Raw genomic sequence first — 13,721 nt, forward strand, 5'->3', positions numbered from 1 at the left:
CAACAGTGATAGGTAAGTTGCTGGAGAGGCTTCTGAGGGATAAGATATACATTCATCTGGAAAGACTGGTGTGGATTAGGAATAGTCAGCATGGTATTGTGCATGGGTGATCATGTCTTATGAACTTGACAGATTTTTTTGATGATGTGATCAAAAATGTAGATGAGGGTAGCAGACATGTTTTACAAGGCCCTTTACAGGGGTCCATGTTGTAGCTTGCACTGGGAGGGAAGTTGGCATGGAATCCAAGGAGAGCTGGCTAATTGGATACACAATTGACTTGCTGGTGAAGGTAGGAGTTTCTTGGACTGGAGGCCTGTGACCAGTGGGCCTCAGGGCTTGTTGTTTTTTGTTTGTTATTTATATCAATGATGTGGATAAAAACATACAAGGCACGGTTAGTAAGTTTGCAGATGACATTAAAATAGGTAGTATAGTGGAGAATGAAGGTTTGCAAAATTTACAGGGGTATGTTCATTAATTGAGTAAGTGGGCTGAGGAGTGATAAATGGAATTTAATTTGGATAAGTGTGGGGTATTGTACTTTGGAAGGTCAAACCCAGGTAGGACTTTTGCAGTGAATGGTAGGCTCCTGCAAGAGGACCAGGGCTGGGAAATGAATATTCAAGAGTATACGTCCTATCGAAAGGACAGACAGGTGAGCAGAGGGGGTGGAGTGGCTCTGTTGGTGAGGAATGAAATTCAGTCCCTTGCAAGGGGTGACATAGAATGAGGAGATGTAGAGTCAGTATGGATAGAACTGGGAAACTGTAAGGGCAAAAAGACCCTAATGGGAGTTATCTACAGGCCCCCAAAAAGTAGCCTGGACATAGGGTGCAAGTTGAATCAAGAGTTAGAATTGGCATGTTGCAAAGGTAATGCAACGGTTGTTATGGGGGATTTCAACATGCAGGTAGACTGGGAAAATTAGGTTGGTACTAGGCCCCAAGAAAGGGAGTTTGTGGAGTGCCTCTGAGATGGATTCTTAGAGCAGCTTGTATTAGAGCCTACCAGGGAGAAGGCAATTCTGGATCTAGTGTTGTGTAATGAACCGGATTTGATAAGGGAACTCGAGGTAAAGGAGCTATTAGGAGGTAGTGACCATAATATGATAAGTTTTAATCTACAACTTGAGAGGTAGAAGGGAAAATCGGAAGTGTCAGTATTACAGTTGAACAAAGGGGACTATGGAGCCATGAGGGAGGAGCTAGCCAAAGTTGACTGGAAAGACGCCCTAGCAGGGATGACAGTGGAACAACAATGGCAGGTATTTCTGGGAATAATACAGAATGTGCAGGATCAGTTCATTCCAAAGAGGAAGAAAGATTCTAAGGGGAGTAAGGTGTGGCTGTGGCTGACAAGGGAAGTCAAGGACAGTATAAAAATAAAAGAGAAAAAGTATAACATAGCAAAGATGAGCAGGAAGCCAGAGGATTGGGAAACTTTTGATGAGCAACAGAAGAGAACTAAAAAGGCAATATGCGGAGGAAAGATGAGGTACGAAGGTAAGCTAGCCAAGAATATGAAAGAGGATAGTAAAAGCTTCTTTAGGTATGTGAAGAGGAAAAAATTATTTAAGACCAGAGTTGGGCCCTTGAAGACAGAAACGGGTGAATTTATTGTGGAGCACAAAGAAATGGCAGACGAGTTGAACAGGTACTTTGGATTTGTCTTCACTAGGGAAGACACAAACGATCTCCCAGATGTAATAGTGGCCAGAGGACCTAAGGTAACGGAGGAACTGAAGGAAATTTATATTAGGCAGAAAATGGTGTTGGACAGACTGATGGGACTGAAGGCTGATAAATCCCCAGGGCCTGATGGTCTGCATCCCAGGGTACTTAATGAGGTGGCTCTAGAAATCATGGATGCATTGGTAATCCTTTTCCAATGTTCTATAGATTCAGGATCAGTTCCTGTGGATAGGAGGGTAGCTAATGTTATCCCACTTTTTAAGAAAGGAGGGAGAGAGAAAACCAGTTAGCCTGACATCAGTGATGGGGAAGATGCTAGAGTCGATTATAAGAGATGAAATAGCAGCACATTTGAATAGCAGTAACAGGATCGGTCCGAGTCAGCATGGATTTCCGAAGGGGAAATCATGCTTGACTAATTTTCTGGAATTTTTTGAGGATGTAACTATGAAAATGGACCAGGGAGAGACAGTGGATGTAGTGCAACTGGACTTTTAGAAAGCCTTTGATAAGGTCCCACATAGGAGATTAGTGGGCAAAATTGGAGCATGTGGTATTGGGGTAGGGTACTGACATGGATAGAAAATTGGTTGGCAGACAGGAAACAAAGAGTAGGGATTAACAGGTCCCTTTCAGAATGGCAGGCAGTGACTAGTGGGATACTGCAAGGCTTGGTGCTGGGACTGCAGCTATTTACAATATACATTAATGATTTAGATGAAGGGATTAAAAGTGACATTAGCAAATTTGCAGATGACACAAAGCTGGGTGGCAATGTGAAATGTGAGGTGGATGTTATGAGAATGCAGGGTGTCTTGGACAGGTTGGGTGAGTGGGCAGATGCAGTTTAATGTAGATAAATGTGAGGTTATCCACTTTGGTGGCAAGAACAGGGAGGCAGATTATGATCTGAATGGTGTCAAGCTAGGAAAAGGGGAGGTACAATGAGATCTAGGTGTCCTTGTTCATCAGTCACTGAAAGTAAGCATACAGGTATAGCAGGCAGTGAAGAAAGGTAATGGCATGTTGGCCTTCATATCAAGGGCAGTTGAGTATAGGAGCAAAGAGGTCCTTCTGTAGTTGTACAGGGCCCTGGTGAGACCACACCTATTGTGTGCAGTTTTGGTCTCCAAATTTGAGGAAGGACATTCTTCCTATTGAGGGAGTGTAGCGTAGTGATGGCGGGACTGTCATATGTTAAAAGATTGGAGAGACTGGGCTTGTATACACTGGAACTTAGAACGATGAGAGGGGATCTGATTTAAACATAAAAGATTATTAAGGGATTGGACACGCTAGAGGCAGGAAACATGTTCCCGATATTGGGTGAGTCCAGAACCAGAGGCCACAGTTTAAGAATAAGGGGTAGGCCATTTAGGATGGAGTTGAGGAAAAACTTTTTCACCCAGAGAGTTGTGGATCTGTGGAATGCTCTGCCCCAGAAGGCAGTGGAGGCAAATTCTCTGGATGCTTTCAAGAGTTAGATAGAGCTCTTAAAGATAGTGGAGTCAAGGGATATGGGGAGAAGGCAGGGACGGGCTACTGATTGTGGATGATCAGCCATGATCACAGTGAATGGTGGTGCTGGCTTGAAGGGCCAAATGGTCTACTCCTGCACCTATTGTCTATTGTATTGTTGTACAACAGAGGGTCCTTGGAGTATAAGTACATGGTTCACCAAGTGTAGATTCAGTAGTAGACAAATTGGAGAAGCAGGCTTATGGTATGCTGGCCTTCATAAGTGAGGACACTGAGTATAAAAGTAGGGATGTCATTATGTAGTTGTACAGGACACAGATGAGGCTGCATTTGGAGTATTGTGTTCAGTTTTGGTTGCCCTGCTATAGAAGGATTTTATTAAACTGGAAAGACTTAACGAGGATGCTGCCAGGACTTGAGGGACTAAGCTGGACAGGCTGGGACATTATTGCATTGAGCAGAGGAGACTGAGCAGTAATCTTCTTGAGATGTAGGAAATCACGAGGGGCAGAGATAGAGTAAATGCGCAATCTTTTTCTCAGAGCTGGGAATTAAGAACTAGACACAGAGGTATAAGGTGAGGGGGAAAGATTTAAGAGGAAATTGAGGGGTAACTTTTTTTTAAACATGAGGGATATCTATGTGGAATCAGCTGCCAGAAGTAGTTGAGGCAGGCACAATGACAACTTTTAAAAGGTAGTTGGAGAAGTACATGGATCAGAAAGGTCTTGAATGTTATGGGTCAAGCACTGGCAAATGGAATTAGTGTGAATGGGGTATCTTGGACTGCATGAACCAGTGGAGACAAAGGGCCTGCATCCAACCATAGAACTCCCTGGCAATGAATGTTAGAGCAGGCACAAGATCAAGATGGCTTATTCTTTCTTTCACTTCTTATGTCCATTACTTTCTATTATACAGCTGAGTTTGATTCTGCTACAGTCCTTTTTGCTGATAAAAAATTGTGACTCTTGATTACCAGCAACAATGTGAAAAACTTTCACCTATCACTGGTGGTTATTTCTTGTCACTCAGTGAATGTCATATCCACAGCACTCCTTTCTCAACTTAATAAATTGAAATAACATTTCTTCAAGCTATTGTATCATAAGTTCTAGAGGCAGATGATGCATCAGAGATAGAAGTGCTTCATTATTCACATGGAGAACATGGAATGCAACCAGGCATCCGGTCATGCAGCTCCTGGACCATCTGTGGAAAGTTCTGCAGTCCCCACATTGGCCTCCCCAGTCACCTCACAAGCCACCATAGTGCAATGTAACCCAATACTTGTGGGACTGCTGGAGAACATTGGGTGTATATGTGAAATAAAACCAACACATGTTGGAATTAAAAACAGAAAATGCTGGAAAAACTCAGCAGGCATGGCACCATCTGCTCAAAAGCAGTGTTTCCGGTCTGCGATCCTTCCTCAGAACTGGGAATTTTCATCAAATGTTCGAACTAGATGAGGGCTGTTCAAACAAGTTTGATTGGTGCTGGGAAATTCTGCTTTTGGCAAATGTCGAGCACCTTTGCTCCATCTGCCAAAAGTGGAAATATCTGGTGAACAACCATTTTAATTCTTATCCCCATTCCTGTTCCAATATTGTCAGTCCATGACCTTCTCCTTTGCCATGATGAGACCACGCTCAAGGTGGGGGAGCATCTCCTCATATTCCATCTCGGTAGCCTCCAACTTGATGGCATGAACATCGACTTCTCCTTCCTATAACTTTCTTTTCCCTGCCCCTTCTCTAGTCTTTTTTCCCCACTCTGGCCTCTTACCTCTTCTTCTCACCTGCCTGTCACCTCACCCCAGTGCCTCTTCAGAATTAGAATCAGAATTAGGTTTATTATAACCAGCATGTGTCGTGAAATTTGTTAACTTAGCAGCAGCAGTTCAATGCAATACATAATATAGAAGAAAAAAACAAAATAAAGTAATAATAAGTAAATTAATTACAGTATACGTATATTTAATAGATTCAAAATTGTGCAAAAAATATATATTTTAAAAATGAGGCAGTGTACGATGGTTCAATGTCCATTTAGGAATCGGATGGCAGAGAGGAAGAAGCTGTTCCTGAATCGCTGAGTGTGTGCCTTCAGGCTTCTGTACCTCCTTCCTGATGGTAACAGTGAGAAAAGGGTATGCCCTGGGTACTGGAGGTCCTTAATAATGGACGCTTCCCTTTCTCCCATCGTCTACACTCCTCGCCTTTCAGCTTATTTTCTAGCTCTTTACTTTTCCCACCCACCTAGTTTCACCTATCACCTTCTAGCTGGTCCTCCTTTCCCTCTCCCCACCCTTTTACTCTGGCGTCTACCCACTTCCTTTCCAGTCCCGGACAAGGGACTTGGCCGAAGCATCGACTGTTTATCATTTCCACAGAGGCTGCCTGACCTGCTGAGTTCCTCCAGCACTTGGTGTGTGTCGTTGTGGAATTAAAACGTGCGGGGTACAATAAAAAGGCGCATTTGTCACAGAAGTGCAGTTAAGTAGTTTAAGATATGCAAACTGCCAGATAAAGGTGTCAATTTGTATAACTGACAGTCAGACAGAACCTGTAGAAACAAATTCTAGAAGACAAAAGAATATGCTGATAAAGGGTGGGGTGGAGATTCAAACAACAAGAAAGGTGAGAAAATACTGGTAATGGCACCTAATTACTTGGGTTCAGCCTATCTTCCCACGGTACAATGAATCGCCATTGATTTGAAATAAAGTAACACCCAAGTATTTGCAACACTCATATTCGAGAAAACTCAGCTGCAGTTCTCAGTGCGTGACGTTATACGCATGGAGGGCGGGAATGAGGGCAATTCAAACAAATGGGAGAGCAAGTTCGGATGATGGACAGTTCAGAGCTACCAATGAACATGTGGACATGCGCTCGCGTGCCGGGGCTACCGTGGACTCATTGTCGGGGGAAGTTTTGGCGAGTATGGGGTAAAAAATCAGGCCGGTAGCGAATGGCTGGGTGTACACATTGGGACACCTACTGTACGACTGAGTGAGGCATGTATTCCATCCTTACATGAAAGGAAAGAAAGGGAAAGGGTGCCTCTCATATTTGTCCCTTGGTGAAAGTCTGCAAGTTTCTTTCGGCAGCTGGTAAGTTTGACACCAGATTTGTTACCGCAGAGCCCTGACTTTGTTGCTTTCAAAAGCTCCCTTTGTTGCCACTCCACTGTTCCTTTTCAGGCGGCTGCCAGTCTCCATGCTCCTGAGGAAGTTGTGCATTGTTTTTTTCAATCCTTCAAACTTTCGGAGATTCCGTCGTTTGTCAGCCAGCCTGGTCATCAGTGCCCAATTCCGACAAACACGATCTTCGCGAGTTTCAGGCGGAGCCGCTTTGTTTGGGGAGGGGTGTCTCCGGGAAGGTTGCTATGCTCTCGTCCCCCCTCCCCGGACTGCAGCACGTTGTTTACCTTCAGTAAGGACTAAAGTAACTCTGAAAGTGACACGAAATGTGTGCCCAGGGAGGGAGCGGCGGAAAGCCGAGCCGTTACCTGGCGAAGTCACCGGCTGTGGGGGATGGGAGCTCTGCCCTGCTCCTTCGGTATTTTATGATGCGTTTTCACGGAACCGTTGGACTGAAATCATATCGGCGTTTATTCCTTACTACAAGGACAGAGAGCGGTGTTTTTAGGAGTGGAAAACAGTTCCGATTGGTTCGTGCCGTTTAATTTTCAAAAGAGCTGTTTTTTTCTCTCTCTCTCTGCGCTGCTTGGAATGCCCTCTCAAGTTTTACCAGCATTTTGTTTTGAATGATTGTGAATGTGCGGGATGGAGAAAAAAAGAGACGGCGATAAGCCCGTTAAAGAGAAAGTCTGAAGCGTGTTTGAAAGCGGTGGATTGGACGGATCGGAGCCAGGGACAGCAATGTAGTGACAGCGGTCTGCATGGTGCGTGCCGAGAGGAAATTCCTACTCTGAAGAACGTGGCACTACATCAGGACACATTATTCCAATTAGATCTATATTACAGTCTTGGGTGGTGTAGGAATGATCTCGCCGACATGCTGTTTATTTTTTAAATTGTTTTTTTAAACTGAGTTTTTTTAAAAGTGCAGTTTGAAACTTTCGGAAAAGATCAGAAGGACCGTGACATTCTTTGTTTCGGGTACATCCTTCCCATGTTCTAATTTTGAAATAAAATCATTTCTTGTAAAGTACGTTTTAAGCTGTAACTCTTCAGACTATCGGGCCTGCGTATTTTTTTATTATTTGAAAAAGTGTGTATATATAAAATCAGTTGTCGGGAAATTCAGTACAACTCTTCAAAGAATTATATCAAAGTTGTTAAGATAATTCCTTTCAATATGTTTGCTGCGTGAACGTTGTTACGATTCAACGCTCAACTTCGGACGAATAAGGCTTAATACTGTTGACAGAATGCTAGACTAATGAGTCTTGCCTAATTAATGAGCAGAGAGTCGGTGAGCATTAATACTCGCAGTTGTGTGGATCTGCGATTTGAGTCAGTGACTCAGATGGATTTTGTGCATTTGAATACCTCGTTAGCATCCCCATCACCTCACCAATGGAGAGAATGAATAGGTGTTGGGGCTCTCTCTAAATAGCCCATATGGTGCAATATTGAAGCATATGGAGAAGAAAAGTTTTGGGTTTGACGCCAAATTTGTGGTGAGTTAACTAATCTCAGCACTTGGAATCTGAAGATATAATTTCAGTGTTTAGAACAGAAGCGGGCCATTTAGACCCCCTTCAGCGTGTTCCACTTAATTCAGTACACTGTAATTTTCCTTGACTTTACTTAATGCTCTTTATATTCTTACACATCGATTTTTAAAAAATGGATTTTAGATTTAATATACATTTTTATTTCTTTTGTATCTGGTTCTAATTTTAAAGTTATGGCAAATGACCTAATAATTATAGGGTGGCATATTAGTGCAGTTACTAGACCGGTGCCTCACAATGCCAGAGACACCAGTTCTTGAAACTTTGAACTGATGTTGCTCTCCTCCCAAGACCAGTAATATCTTTCCAAGATGTGATGGTTTGCACTCCAGATGTGGTCTGACCAGGGCCTGTGGCCTTGTGAAAAGGATAAGATGGTCAGTATTTCTAATTATAGATCTGCTGGAAAGTGTTCAGATTTACATTTGTGTTCGTCCATCGTCGACGTTTATGAGGACTTTGACACCATTATGATGGTGTCGAGACTAGCACGTGATTTGGATTTAAGTGAGGGAGAGTCGCGCAGCGTCAGCCTCACTCTCTCTTCCCAATTCCCATCTGGATCCAGTGGCAAGACAGAGTCAAGACGGCTGGAGACGGGACTAGGCACAGTGGATGACCAGGACGTCTTCTGTGTCTTGTCCTGCTCTACATGTTCCACGACGCTTGCAGAGACCGCCTTCTTGACTGTTGGACCTTCCATAGGCCTCGTCTGCTCAATCTGCCGGAGTCTGTCTTCACATGCTGGGATAGACATCTCCCTATCTCATTGAGGGTTTGAGACCCATCAGCTACCCTCACCTGGTTTAGCCGGCTTGTCGAGGCCGTTGCCCGGGGTGTGGCCGCTGTTGCATGCAGACAGCTACAGGGAGCCACAGGTGAGAGCTGGTGCCAGGTAGGGACCAAAGGTGGACTAACCGCCTTGAAAAGAATGCGACATGTCCCCTTACCAGAGGTGCTACCCCTCCCTGACACCCCATACACTCCAGATTTACATAAAGGTCTCATGAAGACATTTTATGTTTAATCTTTATCTGTTTAAATGGAGAGGTAGTGGTGTGAGAAACCTTTACTATTCCTGCAGAACTCTATCCATCAGGAAATATTCAAAGGATATAACCCAAGTTGGCAAGTGAGGTTGGAACTTTATCTGGAATTGGGGAAAAAAAACTTCTATTCAAATGTAAAGTTTTCAGCTTGAGAGCATCATTCAGCTCGGGACCATCATTCAGCTCCTCAAATCTGTGCAAGTGCTGTATGACGGCAATCTCCTGTGTTATTTGTCATAAATCCAGAGATGTTTTTTGCTTGCTGTCAATTACTTACACAGTTTCCTTTGATTGCCATGTCTGAATTGTCAGACATCGTTGCTCCACCTGCTGTAACAGCCATGTCCGCCTGGTGGCCACCTATTTGAATTCCACTTCTCATTCCCACACTGACATGTTCTCCACAGCCTCTTCTACTGCCCCAATGAGGCCAGACTCATCACTGAGTTCTTGTAACTTCCAGTAACTGCTCGCTCTGTTTTCCCCTTCCCTCCTCTTTATTTTATAGTATCCCTTTGGCCCCTTTACCTCTTTTACCCTCCCTCCTCTTTTACCCTCCCTCCTCGTCACCCACACCTTCCTTCCTCTGGTTCCCCAGCTTTTTTACTGACTTGCCCTATCAGCCCTTGACACTTCCACTTAATCATCTCCCAGCTTCTGACATCATTTCCACTCCCACCCTTTCACCTGCCTACTTGTGCTCCTCTCTCTCCCTCCACCCTTTCATTCTGAACTCTGCCCTCTTCTTTTCAGGCCTGATTAAAGGTCTTGCCCTGAAACATCAACTGCCCATTTCCCTCCAAAGATGATGCTTGACCCACTGAGTCCCTCCAGCATTTTTTGTCTACTGATTGAATGAATCTACTTCCATTAATAGCCCTGGCTATGCATTCTGGACCCAACCACTTGTTTCAATTAAAATTAGAAAGAAGTCCTTCCATAGCATTTGGTTCACTTGCTATTTTGATTCTGGACACTTCTGCCAATGGAGACAGCCTATTCCTTTCATGATTTTAATGATCTCTTTCATTCTGCTGTGCTCCATGAAGAACAACCTCAGCTTCTCCAACCTCACTGCCTAGAACTACTGTACACGCTGTTTTCTACATGGCACCTAGTGTGTTATAAATGTTTACCATTAACTTCCTTTTATTACTTCAGCTCTGCCTATTATTTTAACTTTCAATTAGTATTGCTTGTCACAATGATTTATGCATGTTTACTCCTTGGATTTCCTCTATATCTGTATCCTTTTCATATTTATGTCTTGAGTTTATATTGCCTCTCTTCACTCTTTTTCCCTGACATTTGGCAGTTAATATTTCTTAACACTAATTTTATCTGCTTTTGTTTACCCCTTCCTTTACCCTTTCAAAGTGTTTTACTATCCTCTTGGTCCACTACAGTTTCATTTCTTTCTCTTACGTAATTCAGCATTGAACAAAACTTGGGAACAAATAGAATTAATTTGAGAAGTTATTTTTGTGTTCAGTACAGCTCACTGTTACATTGTTTTTGTTTTGGCCTGTTCTTTTAGCTGAACTTCTGCTGTTGTGATCCTGTATTTTTAAAGCAGTCTTGGATCACACATTTCTTGTTTCATTTGACATTAGAATCCAAAAATTCTTAAAGAAAGTATACATTTTCTTACACGCCCAACATAACAAAATTGTATTTGAACTGAGATTCTACATGTGTTAAAACTGAAATGCAGATTGGGCCAAAATACTTTTTAGAGTTTAAGCTTTGCATGCTACCCAGGAGATACCTGTGGATATGGTGCTACATCTATTCCGGGGCGGGGTGGAGGAGGTAAATGACCAAGGCAAGCAAAGGTATTCTTGCACATAATTTTAATTGTTGCAGGACAAGGACAGATCTTTGATGTTCATTTGTGTTTTGTTTGGAAATCTGTTTAATTGTGGTGAAGCTAGAATAATGGAACAGGGTGAAGAATGGAAAAGTGACTGAATAAGCATTCTTCAGTGAGTGTCAGGTTTGTGTAGAAAATCTAAAAATGCTTGAATATTAATGAAGGTAGAATTGAATGTGTTACAGTGCAAAAATTTGAATATTCCAAATGTTTCATTGGAATCTTGGTCAAAGAGGCACAACAAAGATTTGCACTAAATCTGTTGTTTTGGTAGAATATTCAGAATCGATAGCATAAGATGTTTTACAGCATTTCAGTCAGCACATAATAGGCAATCCTTTATTTATTGAACAAAGTTTCACATTTTGTGTTTGCATTTTACTACATCAGTACATCTGTCCAGTCTGGTTTGGGATGGAGTTCCCCTGCAACTGTTTTGTGGTTTCCATACACACTATTCTCAGCAAAGTAGATGTGTCAAGTGCTATCAACTGCACATCTTTCATTATTTCTGTACACGTCAAGTTGTGTTGATCATTGACCTGTAAATATTTCTGCCTTCTAATCACCTGTGCTGTGCTCTTTGTTTCTGTGCACCCAGACAAATGGAATGACTGCTACCCGTTTACACATCAGTGATGAATGCTTATCCTAGCACTCCAGTGGAGTGCTTGATTCCCAGTTCATTGCTGCCAGTTCACTTTTGACTTCTATATTAAATTCTTCTCTCTCAGGGGAAGCATCCTGCATTCATTTAACTCCTTCCCTCAGGCATCTGGACTAATATTCGATTACATAAATAAGTTGACATTGGCTGAGCCATCAAGCCCATTTACGCAAGGGAAAATGCAGTTAATTTTAACTGGTCTAAAGGAAGTTGTAATACATCCATCACACTGACTTTTTAAGTACATCTTCTTTAAGCACAATACTTGCTAGCAGGGACACATTATATTAACCTGGACTATCTTAAAATGCTTTTTTGATAGTACCAATTTATAATACTGGGAGGAAACTGCAAAATTAGTTCTAATATTCCTGCATTGTATTCATTTGTTCCTCAGTTAGCCACTGAAAGAAATGCTCTTGTGTATAGAATGATACAAATCTGTTCCTTTCTTTGATAAAGGCTTGGGTGGTAATTTTTACCCAGTGGTCCTGGTCTACGTCCATGTCATCTTTTGGGTGCAAATAGCTGGCAGAAATGCTTCGCTAAGTTTCTTCATTTCATGCAAAATGATTTAGCTGGGTGAGGCAGCAGGAGGAGAGCTTGCTCGTCAATACAAAATGCAGCTTTCTGAGAGCTGCTTGAAGTCTTACACTGTTTGAGAATAGTCACCCTACTGCAGGAGTAAAGAGTGGAAACTGTGTACCATTGGTTATGTAGTTCACTGTATATTTAATATTTGTATAATCTTATAGTTTTCATTCTTGTTTGGTTAAATAATTCATTTTGGGTTATACATATAAAGAAGTGAATTGCATTCATTGTCACGCTACCACGTGATGCGTGCACCTCGCTTAAAGTAACCACAAGGTTCGACTCTCATTTCAGACCCCCATATTTTCCTTTGAATTAGTGTAATATTTTGAAGTTACAAAATATAACAGTGACAACGAGGTATTTTTTACACAAACCCGAGATGGTCACCTACCTGTTGAAGCATAGCGAGACATTCAAACAAAAAGCACGGCGAGAAATGGTGAGTAAAAATGCAGCCCAACACGAGCAGAGATGGTCAAATTTTTAAAAACAAGCAGAGCAACATGTGCTCTTCAGAAGGGAAGATGTGATTGAGGTTAAAAAAAAAAGTCAGAAAATGGAAGAATTCACTGGTTCATAAAGAGTGAGTACCAAGTGATGATCGTTAAATACAAGAGCAGAAATGGCTGGCTACATTGGAAATATTGGCATGTTTGATTCCACAAGAGCTAACAGGTTCATGTATACTGAGCTAATTGAACAGTATTTTGAAGCAAATGAAATAGCCAATAAGAAATGAGTACCAATTTTGCTGAGTGTATTGCATTTAAAGGTATACAGTTTGTTTCGAAGTTTGACTGCTCCAACCAAACCAGCAGAAGTGAGTGTTGTGAAAGTATACAGGAACATTTAGAGCTGAAACCATTGTTGACTGCAGAATGCTTTAGAGTCAAAAAGAAGGGGTGTCCATTTCAGCCATTAAATGGCTTAATTGAAGAGATTGTCTGAGCATTGTCAGGTCAATGATAGGCTTGATGATGCACTGAAAAATTGTTTAGTTTGTGGAATCTTAAAAGAAAGCATTCAAAAGCGGATCCCAACTGATCCGCAATTTGGATTCAAAAGAGCAGTTAAAATTGTATCTATGGAAAGAGCAGACAGATTTGCAATTGAGTTGCAGTCAGGAATGAAAGTGAATGTGAACAAAGCTGCAACATCTAAACAGAAATCAGCCCAGCTGAACCATTGTGACAGGAGCTCACATACACAGATTTTAAGGGCAAAATTTGCTGAAAGTCCAAAGTAGGACAAATACAAAGAGCATGTCAGGCAGACAAAAATAAATGGACTGCACAGGGAAGATAAAAAGCTAAAAAGTCAATTTGGAATTTGAAAAACAGCTGTAATCTGCATGCTGTTGATGAAAAATCTGATAACGATGAGAGTGAAACAGGACTGCGTAGCCTGGAGATTTAAAGTGTGAAAATTAACATTAGAAAAGCAACATGACTTACTCCAGAAGTGAATGGTAAACTAATTAAGATGGAACTGGACACTGGCTCATCTGTTTGTCATTCCACAAAATAATTTGAATGGCATTTCAAAGATACTAAACTGAAACCTGCAGATATCCAGATAAGAACTTATACTGGAGAAAAGATGACTCCTGTGGGAATGAAGCAACCAACGAGCCAGACTGAGCTTGAATTTGG

At 42.0% G+C, this 13,721-nt stretch overlaps 1 protein-coding gene across 3 annotated transcripts in view; it reads left to right on the top strand.

The window, feature by feature from the left end:
* The first annotated feature begins 6,118 nt into the window (after positions 1-6,118).
* LOC134350589 (rho guanine nucleotide exchange factor TIAM2-like) overlaps positions 6,119-13,721 on the top strand; it is a 276,948-nt gene continuing 269,345 nt past the window's right edge. For all 3 annotated transcript variants that reach the window (XM_063056011.1, XM_063056010.1, XM_063056012.1), the window contains exon 1: positions 6,119-6,291. The gene's annotated coding sequence lies outside the window, so the exon portion shown is untranslated. The remainder of the gene's footprint in view (positions 6,292-13,721) is intronic.

Source organism: Mobula hypostoma, chromosome 8 (assembly GCF_963921235.1).
Source record: "Mobula hypostoma chromosome 8, sMobHyp1.1, whole genome shotgun sequence".
Classification (NCBI taxonomy): Eukaryota; Metazoa; Chordata; class Chondrichthyes; order Myliobatiformes; family Myliobatidae; genus Mobula; species Mobula hypostoma.